The sequence below is a fragment of the Bubalus kerabau genome, chromosome 11 (genome assembly GCF_029407905.1).
Source record: "Bubalus kerabau isolate K-KA32 ecotype Philippines breed swamp buffalo chromosome 11, PCC_UOA_SB_1v2, whole genome shotgun sequence".
Lineage (NCBI taxonomy): Eukaryota > Metazoa > Chordata > Mammalia > Artiodactyla > Bovidae > Bubalus > Bubalus kerabau.
Genome location: NC_073634.1, coordinates 8,720,134 through 8,735,570, shown reverse-complemented (window position 1 = coordinate 8,735,570; position 15,437 = coordinate 8,720,134). Strand labels below are relative to the sequence as shown.

At 47.5% G+C, this 15,437-nt stretch overlaps 1 long non-coding RNA gene across 1 annotated transcript in view; it reads right to left on the bottom strand.

Annotated features, from left to right (window-relative positions):
* LOC129622332 (uncharacterized) overlaps positions 1-15,437 on the bottom strand; it is a 59,887-nt gene that overhangs the window by 11,420 nt on the left and 33,030 nt on the right. The window contains exons 2-3 of the long non-coding RNA XR_008699907.1: positions 8,367-8,793; positions 371-540 (exon numbers count right to left, since the gene is read on the bottom strand). This is a non-coding gene — a long non-coding RNA (uncharacterized LOC129622332). The remainder of the gene's footprint in view (positions 1-370; positions 541-8,366; positions 8,794-15,437) is intronic.

The following is a 15,437-nucleotide window of genomic DNA, read 5'->3' as shown; positions in this document are numbered from 1 at the left end:
TGATTTAACATGCACACACATCCTCTTTGAGAACCTGACTGATCCACCATCTGAAGCGTCCACAGAGCCCCAGGGGAACCACCCAAAGATGAGGCCAATGCCAAACTGATGGGGGTTGTTTTCTTCATCAGTTTGAAGAGTGATTAGACACCGTCACTTAAGGTTCTGAGCAGACGGGGCCCAGGGCTGCGTTTTGTCTTCCTGACATCGTTGTGCGGTATCTAAGGGCAGTGAGGTCAGGACTGTGTTATCACAAACTCCCAGCTGGGGGTATGTCTTGCATGTCATTTTCCACACCAAGCTTAAAGCCTTCATTTATCTTAAAAGCCAGCTGATTGCTCACGTTCCTTCCAGGGGAAATCATCGGTACCTGTTTTAGTGTCCTGTGGAATCCCACCGAGTCAAAGCCCTTTGCGGAGCTCTCTTTGTCGAATCCTCATTTTCCAGGAGAAGGGCAGGAGAGGCAGGATCCAGTCTGCATCAGAAGTATGGGTAGGCTTCTGTGCATCCTCACTTCTCCACCTGTTAAATGGGCACATGCTGGCCCCATCGTCAGGGAGCACGAGGCTCAGCTGGGAAGACACACAGGCGCTCACAGAGTGTCCTCCTACCTCCCACCTGCTCTCTCTCTCTCTTCTTTGAGATGTTTTTTGATGTGAATTTGTAACTGAATTTGTTACAACATTGCTTATTTTGTGTTTTTTGGTATTTTTTGGCCATGGGCCATGTGGGATCTTAGGTCTCCAACTAGGGATCAAACCCACACCCCTTGCCTTAACCCCTGGACTGCCAGGGAAGTCCCACTGTTCTTTTCACTGCGTGCTTTCAAGGGGTGAACAAGACTCCCCCAGGACTAAGCTGGTAGCTAGCAACTAATACAATGCATCGATTCACACTAAGGGGTAGGACTTCTAGGGCAGCGGTTTAATATGTTCTCCTTCCCTGTTCCCCCACCTTGTCAGTGCCCATGTCATTCTAGACTCCTCACAAGGTTTGGAAGTGGGTGGGAATGATCCTGTTCACATTGAAAAAGTAAAGCACGGACGGCTGTGGCAAGACCCAAGGGGAAATGTTTTTAAGGGAAATGGGGGCACTCTGTACCCCTCTAACCACAACTTGTAGGTCAAGGGCCAAGAGACTTGGGTGCTAATCCCACCTCTACACCTAATCTTTTAAGTGAACTTTGGCAGGTCAGTAAACAGGTCTTGGCCTTAAAACCTTAGTTCCCTTTTGGTAAGCTGGAGATGCTAACACACACACACACACACGCGCGCACACACACACACACGCGCACACACACACACACACACACACATTTTTTTGACACCAGCATTTTACGGACGTATTTAGGATCACCTGCCTGGAGTCCCCTCGTTAGCATATGGGAACTCGTTAGCATACAGACTTCTCAGCCTCATCTTGAGCTTGATTTAGATATTCTATATTTTAACAAGTGTTCCAAGTGATTTCCATATTCCCGATCATTCATGTTTATGTGATTCCCCCGAGATGATGAAATACCATCTAATTCTGATTCTACTGGACCAGTGAAGCATTGTTCATTCGCAAGCCATCTCTTCTTTTTTTTCTTTTGAAATTCAAAATGTAAATACTTTCATTTGAGTCTGTGGGGAAGATGGTGTTTTACATAATTGGCTCTTTTGAGTAGAAGAGTGGGGGCTGACTGGGAAACATCTCCACAGTTCCCTGTGCCCACACGGTGCTCAAGGTGACACTGTGGCCCCTTCATCAGAAGGTTGAATTTATTTCTGACCCCCTGGAATCTAGGCTATTCTGTGACTTGCTTTGGCCAAGAGGATGCAGGGAAAATGCTGTGTTCCACACCCTCCCCCCCTTCCCAGCTAAGGCCTGAAGAGGTCCTGCCCACTTCTATTCCCTGGGCTCCCTGCCCCAGCCCTGTGACCTGGCCCAAGCTGGCCCACTGGAAGGAAACAGACCGCAGGAGGGAGAGCCCAGCTGACTCAGCCATGGGTGTTCTAGAAGTTTACAGCCAGAAGGCAGCTAATCCCCCAACAAACAGGGCAGCGCCATCAAGATCAGCAGAGCTGCCCACTGGACCTGCGACTGGCTGCAGACGCCTGCACTGCGCCATGTGTGTGCTCAGCCCTGTCTGACCCTCTGTGACCCCAAGGACTGCGGCCCGCCAGGCTCCTCTGTCCATGGGATTCTCCAGGCAAGAATCCTGGAGGGGGTGCCCTCCTCCAGGGGATCCTTCTGACCCAGGGATCGAACCCACATCTCTCGTGTTTCCTGCGCTGCAGGCAGATTGTTGACCACTAGCACTACCTGGGAAGCCCCTGCAAATGCCCACTGAGTCAAAAGAACTGCCTTACTGATCTGAAAACTGTTGATTTAAAATATCTACTGTGATTCAGGTATGGTGAAGCCAACAGATGGGGAGATGACTGCCACTGAAAAGACAATATTTTATACTCACAGATCCCAAGAGAAGGGGGCACACCACACCATGGTGGGACCACACAGGGAAACACCAGGATCAGTCAGGAGTGGGGGCATGTGGGCAAGAGCCTTTATTGCAGTTTCCATGGAAGGAACAATTGAAGAAACAAATTAGGATTTGCTCATTTGAATAATTACACCCCTAATGCTCTGAGGCATTAGGGGTGTCCCCACACGTCTGGTACCTGGCCCTGGGGTGCTGAGGGCAGAGGGCAGTGGCCAGAATGTGGGAGCCCCATAAAGACAGTGGTGAGGATGTTGGCTCTGCGTTGGTTGATTTGCACCAGGAATGTGTGCATGCAGGTAAGTCATTTTACTGTCTCCAGGAATTAGCCATCCTGGGAGGGGCTGTCCTTCCAGGGTCAGCGAAGAGGCCCTAGACATCATAGCATCAGTCAAGAAAAGGCAAGCATAGTTTAGCTGTGAGCAACAGTTAATCAACGATGCTTTGCCAGGGGTTCCCCAACCTCTGCGTTCTGGACTGGTACCTCCCGTCAGCTCAGCCACAGCATTAGATGAGAAATACAGTGCATGATAAATGCAATGTGCTTGAATGGGCCCCAAACCATTGCCCCAGCTTGGTCCATGGAAAACTTGTCTTCCCCAAAGCCAATCCCTGGTGCCAAGAAGGCTGGGGACCTCAGGGGAGGTGGCGGTGTGTGTGGGGAGGTCTTCCCACAGATTTCACCCCTGGTCAGGGACACAGAAGGAGCCATGTGTGGTGAGGGAAGAAAAGCATATTCAACATTATAGAAACAGTATTATAAAGTAGCTTCTAAAAGAGATTAGTCCTTGCAGTGTAAACTACCCAAAGTAGAGTTCAACAGTGGGTTTTTCTGGGCAAAGGGAATAGGGAAACATATAGTGATATTTAGCTGGGAATCTTTCAGGATTTGAGGGTGGGATGGGAACAGGCTGAGATTCATACATTCACAAGAAGGGGCCTGGGGTATAAAAGTCTAAAAACTCCATCCTGAATACCTCCGTCTCCGTCATAGCAATGTTTGAATGGTCTCCCTATGGGGGCAGAGGGAGGCTTTAATAATAGAAATAACAACTGCCTCAGAAATAGCCCGCAGTTTCTGTGACTCATAGCTCCTGCCTTAATAACATCCTTGAATTGCACTAAAATCCATTAAAAACCACTTCTGTGGATTCCTCATTAAGAAAACTATATTTCAAGGTGCTATATTTAATGGAACTGAAATAGTAAACCTGGTCAAAATTAATCAGGTCCCCTGGACATTCCTGGGAGATCTCTGAAATGGATGTATGAGGCAAAGCACACATGCGTCTAGATAGAAAAAAAACTCAATCCCCTTTGTAGGGAAAACCCCAGTTTTCCACGACCTCCTTGTTTCTCTTTCTGCAAGTCTTTACTGCTCACACAAGACATCCACGACACTTCTGAGTTGGGGGGCTTCCCCGCACTGGGGAAGTTAGTTCTCTGTGACAGCAGCTGGGGGTTGTACTATTTAACTTAATCCTGACACTATCTACCCAGAGACAGTGTCAGATCCCACAGGTATGGGTTCAGCACCCCAGAGACTGCTCCCACCCATTTCAGGTGCCAGTTACAAGTCGAAGGTCCCCAGGTTCCCCACAATTTCTGCTTAGTTTGGTTACAAATCAGAAATCCCCATGATCCCCTACTCAGGTTCAATTAATTTGCTGGAGCCACTCACTGAATTCAGGGAAATGCCTATTTATGCTTTGTTGTTATTGTTCAGTCAGTTGTATCGGAGTCTTTGAGACCCCAGGGACTGTAGCCCTGCCAGGCTCCTCTGTGCATGGGATTCCCCAGGCAAGAAGACTGGACTGGGTTGCCATTTCCTTCCCCAGGGGATCTTCCCACCCCAAGGATCGAACTTGGGTCTTCTCCATTGGCAGGTGGATAAGCCACGGTGGAAGCCTCTATTTATGTTTACTCATCTATTAAAGGAGGGCTTCTCCAGTAGCTCAGTGGTAAAGAATCCACCTGCAATCCAGGAGATGTGGGAAACACAGTTCAATCTCTGGGTTGGGAAGACCGGAGGCAGAAATGGCAACCCACTTCAGTATTCTTGCCTGATAGATAGAGGTGAAAGTGAAAGTCGTTCTGTCGTGTCTGACTCTGCGACCCCATGGACTATACAGTCCATGGAATTCTCCTGTCCCAGGGATCAAACTGAGGTTTCCCACATTGCAGGTGGATTCCTTACCAGCTGAGCCACCAGGGAAGGCCAAGAATACTGGAGTGGGTAGCCTATCCCTTTTCCAGTGGATCTTCCTGACCCAGGAGTTTAACCGGGGTCTCCTGCACTGCAGGCAGATTCTTTGCCAGCTAGAATATGATAGAGGACACAGGTGAAGAGCCAGACGAAGAGATACATGGGGCAAGGTTTGGGGGGATAGTGGGGAAGGTCACCCTCCTGGTGGGGATGTTTTCACCCACCTGGAAGCTCTCTGAACCCCCTTCTGTTGGGACTTTATGGAAGCTTCCTCACATGGGCATGATGGATCATTAATTCCATTTCCACCCCCTTCTCTCTCTGGAGGATGAGGCGGGGCTGAAAATTCCAAGTTTCTAATCATGGCTTGGTCTTTCCAGCCCCCTTCCAGGAGCCCACTCAGAGTTGCCTCGTTAGAACAAAAGATGCTCTTAGTGTTCTTACCACTTAGGAAATTACAAGAATTTTAGGTGCTTTGTGCCAGGAGCCGGGGGCAGAGACAAATATATATTTTCTATCACCTCCCAGCATCTCACCCAGCTCCCACACAGCACTCCAGGAACAAGAGTTAACACTGCTTCCCAGGGAGCTGCACAGATGCTAGAGAGGCTCAGGCAGTGGCAAGCGGCCTCTGACTTTCCCACCACCAGTTGGGAAGCACTTCCCCAGGCTTGCAGGCTTCATATTGTTGACCCAAGGTGTTAGGTGAAATCTAGCCTGTGGGTCACATCTGCAGGAGTAGCAAGGAATGATGGGGGTGGTGTCTGGGGAGGGAGGATATCTGCTGAGCAAACAGAAGGAAAAGCATAAATGAGCCAAACGGGGCTTCCAATGAGGGCTTCCCCAGTGGCTCAGTGGTAAAGAATCTGCCTGCAACGCAGGAGATGCGGGTTCAATACTGGGGTCTAGAAAATCCCCTGGAGAAGGAGGGCATGGCAACCCACTCCAGTATTCTTGCCTGGAGAATCCCATGGACAGAGGAGCCTTGTGGGCTAAGAGTCAGACACAACTGAGCACACACACACACACACACACACACACACACACACACAGCTTCCGGGAGGCAGGAGCAGGGAGGGCAGGTAGCCAGTGCCTATGACTCCTGATAGGCGTTTCTATTGGTGAAAATGCCAGACACCCGGAGGGTGAAGCTTCCAGGCTGGGGGAGGAGGGACAAGCAGAATGCACCCAGAACTGGGGTCTGTGTGTCAAGAAGATGGGCTCGGCGTGGGCAGCTTCTTTGGGGCCTGTGACGCTGCTTCAGGGGAAATCCAGTTCCGTGGCACGGCCTGGGCACAAGGAGGCTGTGTTCTGCGCCAGTGGCACTGGCGTGATGGTGCAGGGCCCTCCCGTCCCTGGGCCCAGTCAGTGCAAACCCTACAGTGAAGTTCAAGTGGTCTGTCTACTCAGAGAAGCAATGGGTAAGAATGTGGGGGTCACACACAGGTGAGTGTGTGAAAGAAAATGCGCACCCCACAGGGGGTCTGCTCTCTGTGCCTCATCCAGGGGTCAGGGACAGAACTTCTAGACAGCTTGCCCTCAGTGAGGAGTTCACCCCCAAAGTGATTTATCTTCCCGAGTCTGCATGGCTCAGGCAACCTAGTATCTGCCAGTGTCCCTAGAGTTGGCCTGACACAGCGCCTTCTATAGCGAGAAGAGCTGGAGTGTGCTCCAAGAGCCCCCATGAGCCCTCCCTGAGGTTGTTGGATGGCCTTCTGCTGTGACCATATGGAAAAAGATGACCTTCCTAGGGTCAGGTTTTCAGAGTCAATTACAGTTGGAAAGAGGAAAGGAAAAGAAGTTAGAAGACTGGACGCAGTAGCAAGGCATGAGATTCACCTGTGCACCAGGTATCAGTCAAGTGTGAACCATGAGCCAGGTACCATTCCAGGTCTTGGAATTTGAAACTGGATTCAAATCTACATTAAAATGGGCCAACACAGATGATTCGTATGTCTCTGCAGATTTTGAGGACTCCACTGGGGATGGGGGTGGACCTGGGGTAGACACAGCAGTCCCAGATACCTGACTGTGCCCCAGAGCTGACTCACTGGAAAAGACTCTGATGCTGGGGAAGATTGGGGGCAGGAGGAGAAGGGGGCGACAGAGGGTGAGGTGGCTGGATGGCCTCACCGACTCAAAGAACATGAGTTTGAGTGCAACTCCAGGAGATGGTGAAGGGCAGGGAAACCTGGCGTGCTGCAGTCCATATGGTCTCAAAGAGTCGGACACGACTTAGCGACTCAACAATAACAAACTGACCTTGTCACTAGGAGCACCCTAAGTGGCTTTGTCCAGAAGCACCCAGAGATAGGCCTGTGCCATCTGCTGTCAGACCAGAAGGACATTTGGTGGGCGCTTTGAGAAACTTTCTCCATTGTGGAAGGAGAGGGCTGTTTACAGATTTCTGGAGGAGGGGCTGTTGTCTGCTTCTCTGTGCTTGCCCTGCTCGGGAAAATGCTCAGATTTCTTTTTAAGGCATTGCACACAGGATCATTCTATTGCAAGTGATGCATATGTATCTGTTTAATTTTAACTCAAGTTCTTTACCAAAAGGCAAGTTCATTTACTCAGAGCCTAGACAGAAGGCTTTCCCAGTCCTGACACCTTGCTTATTTGCTACTTAAAGACTTTGGGAAGAAAAGAAAAGATTTTTGCATTTTGTTCTCTTTCTTACTTCAGGAGGAAAAAAAAATTTTTTTTTTAAACCCACACAACTGTCCTAATTGGAAAAGATTCTTGATCTGTTTCATGGCAGCCTGTTTATGGCTGGTCAGTGTCCAGAGCAAAAACTTGGCCCCTAGTCCTGCTGAGGCAGCTCTCCAAACATTCCAACTTTGTTCCAGGGCTGCTGGAGCTGCACACAGCCCGGAAATCCCCGCGCAGGGCCCCAGGTGACATGCGGGGGCATGGCCTCCGCTCCCGGGCCTGTCCTCAGCTCCCCTTTGGGCCCTCCCAGCCCGCTGTCATGTCAGCATCCCTGTTCCCTTCCGGCAGCTTGTCCAGCCTTCTCTCCCAGAGTGGGGCTGGCCCATCCTCTGCGTGTGGCCCTGGGGACTGGGAGGTCGGGTGGTCACACTCTGATGCTGGAAGCAACCAGAGCCACTAGGGTGGTGTGTACACCCAGGACAACACCAGCCTGCATAGAGAGTCCTGGGTTAAGGCCTCACCTGATAGGAAGGTGCCTGCCGAAGGCAAAAAGATGGGACTGGGGAGGAGCCAAACAGGCGGTGTTAGGGTGGGTGCAAAAAACAAGTTCTCTCTACAAACTCATCGTGACCATATGAAGTCAGCAGGAAGGATGACCTTGAGTTTGGTGGGGGTTAGAGAAGCCACTAAGGCAGTGTGCAGTCATGGTGGGAATTCTTAATGCTGGAGAGCACAGCAGGACCCTAGAGATGGTCCAGACAATGTGGTACACCAAAGCCTGCCTATGTATTCTGTGTGTGTGTGTGTGTGTGTGTGTGTGTATCCCTAGTTGACATTGAAGGCTTTTAGATTACACATGTGTTCTCTACTTTGCTACAGCTCCTGCCACTCCTGGTTGTCCCCACCGACCCTCCTCCCCACTAATGTACATCACCACATTACCTGCTAGAACAGGGGTGCAGGAGCCAGAGATGGGAAAGCGAAGTGATGGACTAAGACCCGACCCTCATCACACCTCAAGCTTACCTGGCTAAATGCCTCGGGGAGGAGAGTATGGAAACTTAGCATCGACGCCCCCAAATTATACAAGCATAGTTGTGGTGCTTCCTTCTCCTTGTGGAAATCAAACACAACTTCAAGGAGCTTCATTTGCCCTGAAGCTTAGAGGTAGATAAACAATCTGCAGACTCAAGCACACGTAAGGACTGCCGAGAGCAGAAACCTCACAGGAAGAGGTGCAGGAGGACCGAGGGGCCCGTGTGGCTCAGAAAGTGCAAGCAAAATCACACTGCCTGGAGGTGAGGTGCTCACCTGCCCCTCTGCACAGCTGGTGAAGGGCTGGAGGTCCTAGGACGGGTAGCAGGAGCCCTCATGGACCAGGTTTGGTTCAGAGATGCTGAGGAGGCAGAGCCCTCTAAAGAGTCACACAGTGTTTTCAGGAAGCAGTTCACCTCTGTGAATAGAAAAAGGGGGATCCTTTGGGATTAAGAAATCTAGAAGGCTGTTCTTGCCCCCACCCTTGGTTAGAACCTCTCACAAAAGAGCTGTATCTAGGAAAGTTCAACCCATATGCTCTACGTATAATAAAAAAGGAAACAGAATAGCTTTGATAAAACATGAGACATGGAGAGCAGCAAATCATGTCAACAGAAAAGCATGCACCAGAAAAACGCAGCCCGGAAGCCATCAAATCATGATCAAACATTTCACCATAAATTAGAAGCAAAACAGAACCAAAAAACCCTAGCAAAACAATTTTCTCTCTGAAGGAAAACCACAAAGCACAAAAGCAGGAACTCAAATAAAAGATGACAAGACCATGGGAGGGGATAAGGCAGGAGTAGAAGACTCGGGAAAGAAGCAGGAAAAAAATGAAGCCGTCACACGAATGAAGGCAAAACTGAAGGAGAAAAGGGGATCACAGTCAGGATACGAAACACTGTAAGGGAAGCAAAGGACAGAGCGTGAGATGCAAACTGAAGGAAAGGACTGAGAGAAAATGACAGGAATGGCGGGAATCCAAAGGAAAGCCAACATATGCCCAATCGGAGTTCCCTGAAGCAATCCAAACAATGCAATGCAGCAAGCATTTTAAAATATAACTCAAATCATTCCCTAAAATAAAACAAGACTTGGGACTTCCATGGTGGTCCAGTGGCAAGGACTCCGGGCTCCCAATGCAGGGGGCCCAGGTTCAATCCCTGGTCAAGGAACTAGACCCCACATGCCTTGGAGCAAATAAGGTTTCCGAATGCTACAATGAAGATCAAAGATCCTGCGTGCCACAACTACGGTCCAGCACAACCAAATAAATAAATATTTTTTTTAAAAGACTTAAATGTACTTATTGAATGTTTACACTACTTACTAGAGCAACCTGATTCAGGACAGTCACCCCATGAGACACATTTACTCAAGTTACTGGACTTAAAGAAAGTGCCCTTTGGGCAGTAAAGCATTAAAAAATCAAGTCACTAAGAAAGAGAAAAAGAAAGAAACAGGTTGAACTCAGATTTCACCAAAGCAGCATTTCACGTTAGGAGAGAATAGAACAACGTTTAGAAGGTATTTACTGCTGCTGCTGCTGCTAAGTGGCTTCAGTCGTGTCCAACTCTGTGCGACCCCATAGACGGCAGCCCACCAGGCTTCTCCGTCCCTGGGATTCTCCAGGCAAGAACACTGGAGTGGGTTGCCATTTCCTTCTCCAATGCATGAAAGTGAAAAGTGAAAGTGAAGTTGCTCAGTCGTGTCCGACTCTAGCGACCCCATGGACTGCAGCCCACCAGGCTTCTCTGTCCATGAGATTTTCCAGGCAAAAGTACTGGAGTGGGGTGCCACTGCCTTCTCCGAGAAGGTATTTAAGGGAAGTGTAAACCAAAAAGTTTCTATTATCCAAGCAGTTCAACAATTATAAACTTTATAGCAAACTGTTTGAACATGCAAGAACCCAGAAATTATTATCCCCATTAGCCCTTCTTAGGGAAAAAAACACAGAAAATGAATTTGGACCAACTGAGAGTCACCTGTGATAACTTTGGCCCGAAGTCTCACCGTAAGCACTGATTATATTGAGTTTAGATCTAAGAGTGACTATGTTAATAATGTGGGGATTAGAGTAACAACACAGAATCTAAAGGTCATGTGCAATGTAGAAAAAGCACAACTAACAAAACTTTGGATGGGAAAGAGGTAAAGATGGCAGGAACTTCATAATTGCTGCACCTATAAAAGAAAGAATTGAAAGCTAAAGAATCAAAGAGGAGACACATAAATATTTTTAAGAGTCCAAAGTAAAAACTAATAGATAATGTTATTGAGTTAAGTCAGGAGTAGAGGAGATGTAGAAGGAAGGAAAGAAAAGACATCCTAATTTTATTATTGCTCAATACTATTTAAAAAGCAGACAATCAAGGGGTTATATGATGATATAAAGAAAATCAGTAGAGGACTCCCCTGGTGGCACAGTATATAAGAATCCGTCTGCTGGTGCAGGAGACATTGGTTCGATGGCTGGTCCAGGAAGATCCCACATGCCTCGGAGCAACTAAGCCCATGCGTCACAGCTACTGAGCCCATGTGCCACAGCTACTGAGCCCACGTGCCGCAGCTACTGAGCCCACGTGCCACAGCTACTGAGCCCACGTGCCGCAGCTACTGAAGCCCAGGTGCCTTGAGCGCGTGCTCGGCAACGAGAGACGCCGCCACAGTGAGAAGTGTGTGCAGCACAGCGGAGAGTATCCCTCGACTGCCACATCTAGAGAAAGCCCACATGCAGCAACGAAGACCCAGGGAAACCAAAAGTCAATAAACAATTTTTAAAAAGATAGTCCACAGAACAATCTTAGATTTTACAAGCCTTCCTAAAGACCAGAGCTTCTCTTGAGGCCTCTTCTCTTTCCCTCCCCTCCTCCTCTCCTCTTTTATCCTCACCCTGACCCCTCCACCAGGAAGACAAGTAGACTTTACATGGAAACATTTTGAAACCATATATTCAGAGAACAAAATAATATGACAGATATAAGATAAAACTCTTCTATCACATCAACAAACAAATGGGATTAACTCATATAAATGGAATTACATCATGAAAGCACAATGCAATTTTATGCTGTTTAAAAGCAACGAAAAGTATCTAAAACAGTGAACCAGAAAGGTTCAGATGAAGAGGATGGGCACAGTGTACCCGGCAAGAGCAAACCAAAAGACAGCATTTGCCTTCAAAGAAGTGAAAACTCAGGGCAAAAACCATTACACGGGACAGAGGAGGGGACGTTCTAACACTGAAGTCTACGTCACACAATGAAGACAGAGGAGTCGATGACGATCTCTGTGTAAAATCAAAGAGCGACCATATTTGTGAGGCAGAAGTTAGAGAAAGGGAGCCTGGGTTTGATCCCTGGTTGGGAAGATCCCCTAGAGGAGGGCATGGCAACCCACTCCAGTGTTCTTGCCTGGAGAGTCCCATGGACAGAGGAGCCTGGCGGGCTGCAGTCCATGGGGTCACAGAGTCAGACAAGACTGAAAGACTAAAGCACACAGTTAGAGAAAAGATGAGGAGAGAGAGACACAGTGTGGCAGGAAATTCTCCAACTTTGAGCTCACGCCAGAATTTAGGTAGCAAAAATAAGTAAAAATTGAGAAAGTTGATCTGACTGATATATGTCAAAATCTATCTCCAAAAACCGGACTCTTCTTTCCAAGAGTTAATCAAAATTCATGAAAACTGATCATGTAATAGACCACAGTGAAAAATCTCAACAAATTCCCAAAAGTAGAAACCATACTTAGCAAAATCTTCTGGTCATATGATTAGCCTAAATATGGATTACAAAACAGAGCACCAGAAAAGATTCTTCTACCTGAATTTTTTTTTATCTGAAATTTTTAAAAAGACAAACAACTCTCTCATCAACACCTATCACATCAAAAAAGAAATGCACAGCAAGATCACAGAAATTTTAGGAAACACACAATTGAAAAAATTACACACACAGAACCTGTGTGTTGCAGCTGAAGTGGGGCTCAAAGCAAAATGTATGTTAAATATTTATATCAATAAAAAGAATGAAACTAATTAAACATTTAACTCAATTTAAAAAAACCTGATTATGTTTAAACTCAATCTTCAATCTTCATGTGTCGTGTTAAAAATAGACTGATGAAAGTACAATCAATGTACAATAAATGGCACATATTTAAAATGTAAGGGACTTCTCTGGAGGTCCAGAGGCTAAGACTGTGCTCCCCATGCACGGGGCCTGGGTTCAATCCTTGGTCAGGGAACTAGATCCTACATGCTGCAACTAAGAACTTGCATGCCGCAACCAAAGATTCTGTGTGCCACAACTAAGACCTGATTTAGCCAAATAAATAAATAAAAGGTTTTTTAAGTGTGAAATCTGGCAAGTAAGGGGCACATGTCACCGCCTGTGAAACCATCACCACAACCAAGATAATGAGCATGTCCATCACCCCTGAAAGTTTCTGATGGTTTTTGGTAATCACCCCTGTTTTCTGTCTCCACTCCTGTCCCCCCAGACACAGACTTAATTTCTGTCAATATAGATTTGTTTGCACATTCTAGAATCTTAAATAAATAGAATTATAAAGTATACATTCTTTTTTTTTCTAGCTTCTTTCACTCAGCCTAATTACTTTGAGATTCACTGAACTGGTTACAGACATAATGATACAATGTCTGGGATGTGCCTCAAGATGCTGGAGACAGCAGGTGGAGGTGAACTAAGATCTGCTACAAAGGGTTCGTTATTGGCTCCTTATATGAATGTTTCAAATTTTCCTTAAGAAAAAGGTTTTAAAATTCTACTTCTGCTCTGTCTTGTTCTTCTTGAGCCATTTAATGTTACACTGTATGTCTTGAATTCTTGTCTATTCAGTTCAGTTTAGTCCAATCGCTCAGCCGTGTCCAACTCTTTGCGACCCCATGAATCGCAGCACGCCAGGCCTCCCTGTGCATCACCAACTCCCAGAGTTCACTCAGACTCACGTCCATCTAGTCGGTGATGCCATCCAGCCATCTCATCCTCTGTCGTCCCCTTCTCCTCCTGCCCCCAATCCCTCCCAGCATCAGAGTCTTTTCCAATGAGTCAACTCTTACTGTCATTCAAAATAGTTTCCCTTTTTGAGATTTTGAAGTTCAAACTTGATATCCTCAGCTTTCCAAACCAGTGAATCACGTCTCTTCAAAACAAAATGAAACAAAACAAATCCTCCTCTTAAGTCTTTTAAAATGCTGGTTTCTGGACATCACAGACGTGCACGTCTAGGGAGGGGACGTGTGGAACAACTAGATGTCTTGTGGACACAGTGAGCAAGATCGGCATCTGATGGCCAGGACATCCTTCTACGGGGAGGCATCTTTGCGGGAGAATTCGGGCATCAGCCAGACAACATGGTGCTCTTGTTTCTCACAGGAGGGAATCGCGAAGGAAGATCACGGGTCACAGGCGATGTACACAGTTACTGTCAATCAAATCCAGTGACTGAAAGAATGTAAACAATGAGCCATGATGTCCACACATTTTTTTTTCAATTAAAATGGTATTTTTAAAAGTTAGAGAGATGTCCCTGATGGTCCAGTGTCAATGACTTTGCACTTGCAATGCAGGGGGCCTGGATTCCGTCCCTGGTCAGGGAATTAGATCCCACGTGCTCCAACTGAGAGTTCGTATGCCACTAAAAGTTTGTATGCCAACTAAAAGATCCTGCATGCCTCAACAAAGGTTGAAGATCCCAAGTGTTGCAACTAAGGCCCAGCACAGCCAAATAAACAAAGAAATACTTTTTTTAAAAAGTTAGAAAAATCAAACGACTGAAAAAATCAGATGAAAAAGTGCTCCAGTTCTGTTTGGCTTTAATGAGAATCTGCCTGTTAGGGTGAGCTCCCTAGCTCCTCCTTTTACTCCAAGTGGCTCTCTACTTGTTTCTTCTCTGCGAAAAGCAGACACCACACTTGGCTTAAGGTCTGGCGATGTGTCAGTCAGCTGTTCCTGAGGGGCTGTCTCCATGGAATAACCAGTGGGGCGGACAGTTACACTTGTATCTCCAAGGGGCCCCTGTCCCCACTGCCCCCAGCACTGTCCACGGCATCTCTGGGCTTGGCCATGTGACTTGCTTTGGGCAAAGCGTCATCATCGAGAGATATGAAAGCAGAGGCTTGCAGAGTGGGGCTGATCTTCTTTGAAGTCTTGCTCTGGGAGCCAGCTGCTATGCTGTGAGGATGCTCAAGCAGCTACATGCAAAAACCATGTGAATTAACCGGAGAACCAGCCTTCCAGCTCCCAAGCAGAGCCAGGCAGGATGTTCCAGCCATCTGACGGCAGGCCTATGAGAGACCCCCACGCAAGACAAACAGAAGACACTTCTGCAAGCCCAGTCAACCCTCTGAATCATGAGAAATCATAAATGGTTATTTTCAGGCAATAAATCTGAGTGGGTTCTCTCATACAGCAGGAGGTCACGGACAGAATCCACATATGTGTGACTGCGCAGGTCTCTGGGTGGAGGTGGGAGGTCACTAAAAATTCGCAGGCGAGCTGCAGCTTGAGAACAAAACTTCTACAGCTATTGAGATAATGATTTGCTCTTAGCACAGGGTCAGATTTACAATAGCCCTCTCACACATAGGTGGTGCTAAAGAACCCACCTGCCAATACAGGAGATGTAAGAGATATGGGTTTGATCCCTGGGTTGGGAAGATCCCCTGGAGAAAGAAATGTAAGCCCCCTCTAGTATTCTTGCCTGGGGAATCCCATGGACAGAGGAGCCTGGTGGGCTACAGTCCATGGCGTTGCAAAGAGTCGGACATGACTGAGCAACTAACACTTTCACTTTCTCACACATAACTTTTCTGGAACACAGTTATGGTTGCCCAAGAGATGGCACTCCCAGAGGTGCATGGAGGAGGTGATGCTGGAAAGGTCTGAGGATAATGGGCACTAACCTAACGGGTTAACACGACTGGCCTTGGTTTCTCAGGAGAATAAGACACTACAGGGTGGTCGGCCCTGGCCTGCTCAGCCCACTTCACAGAGCGATGAGAGTGGCTCGTGCTACAGAGGCAAGAAACCCAGGGCC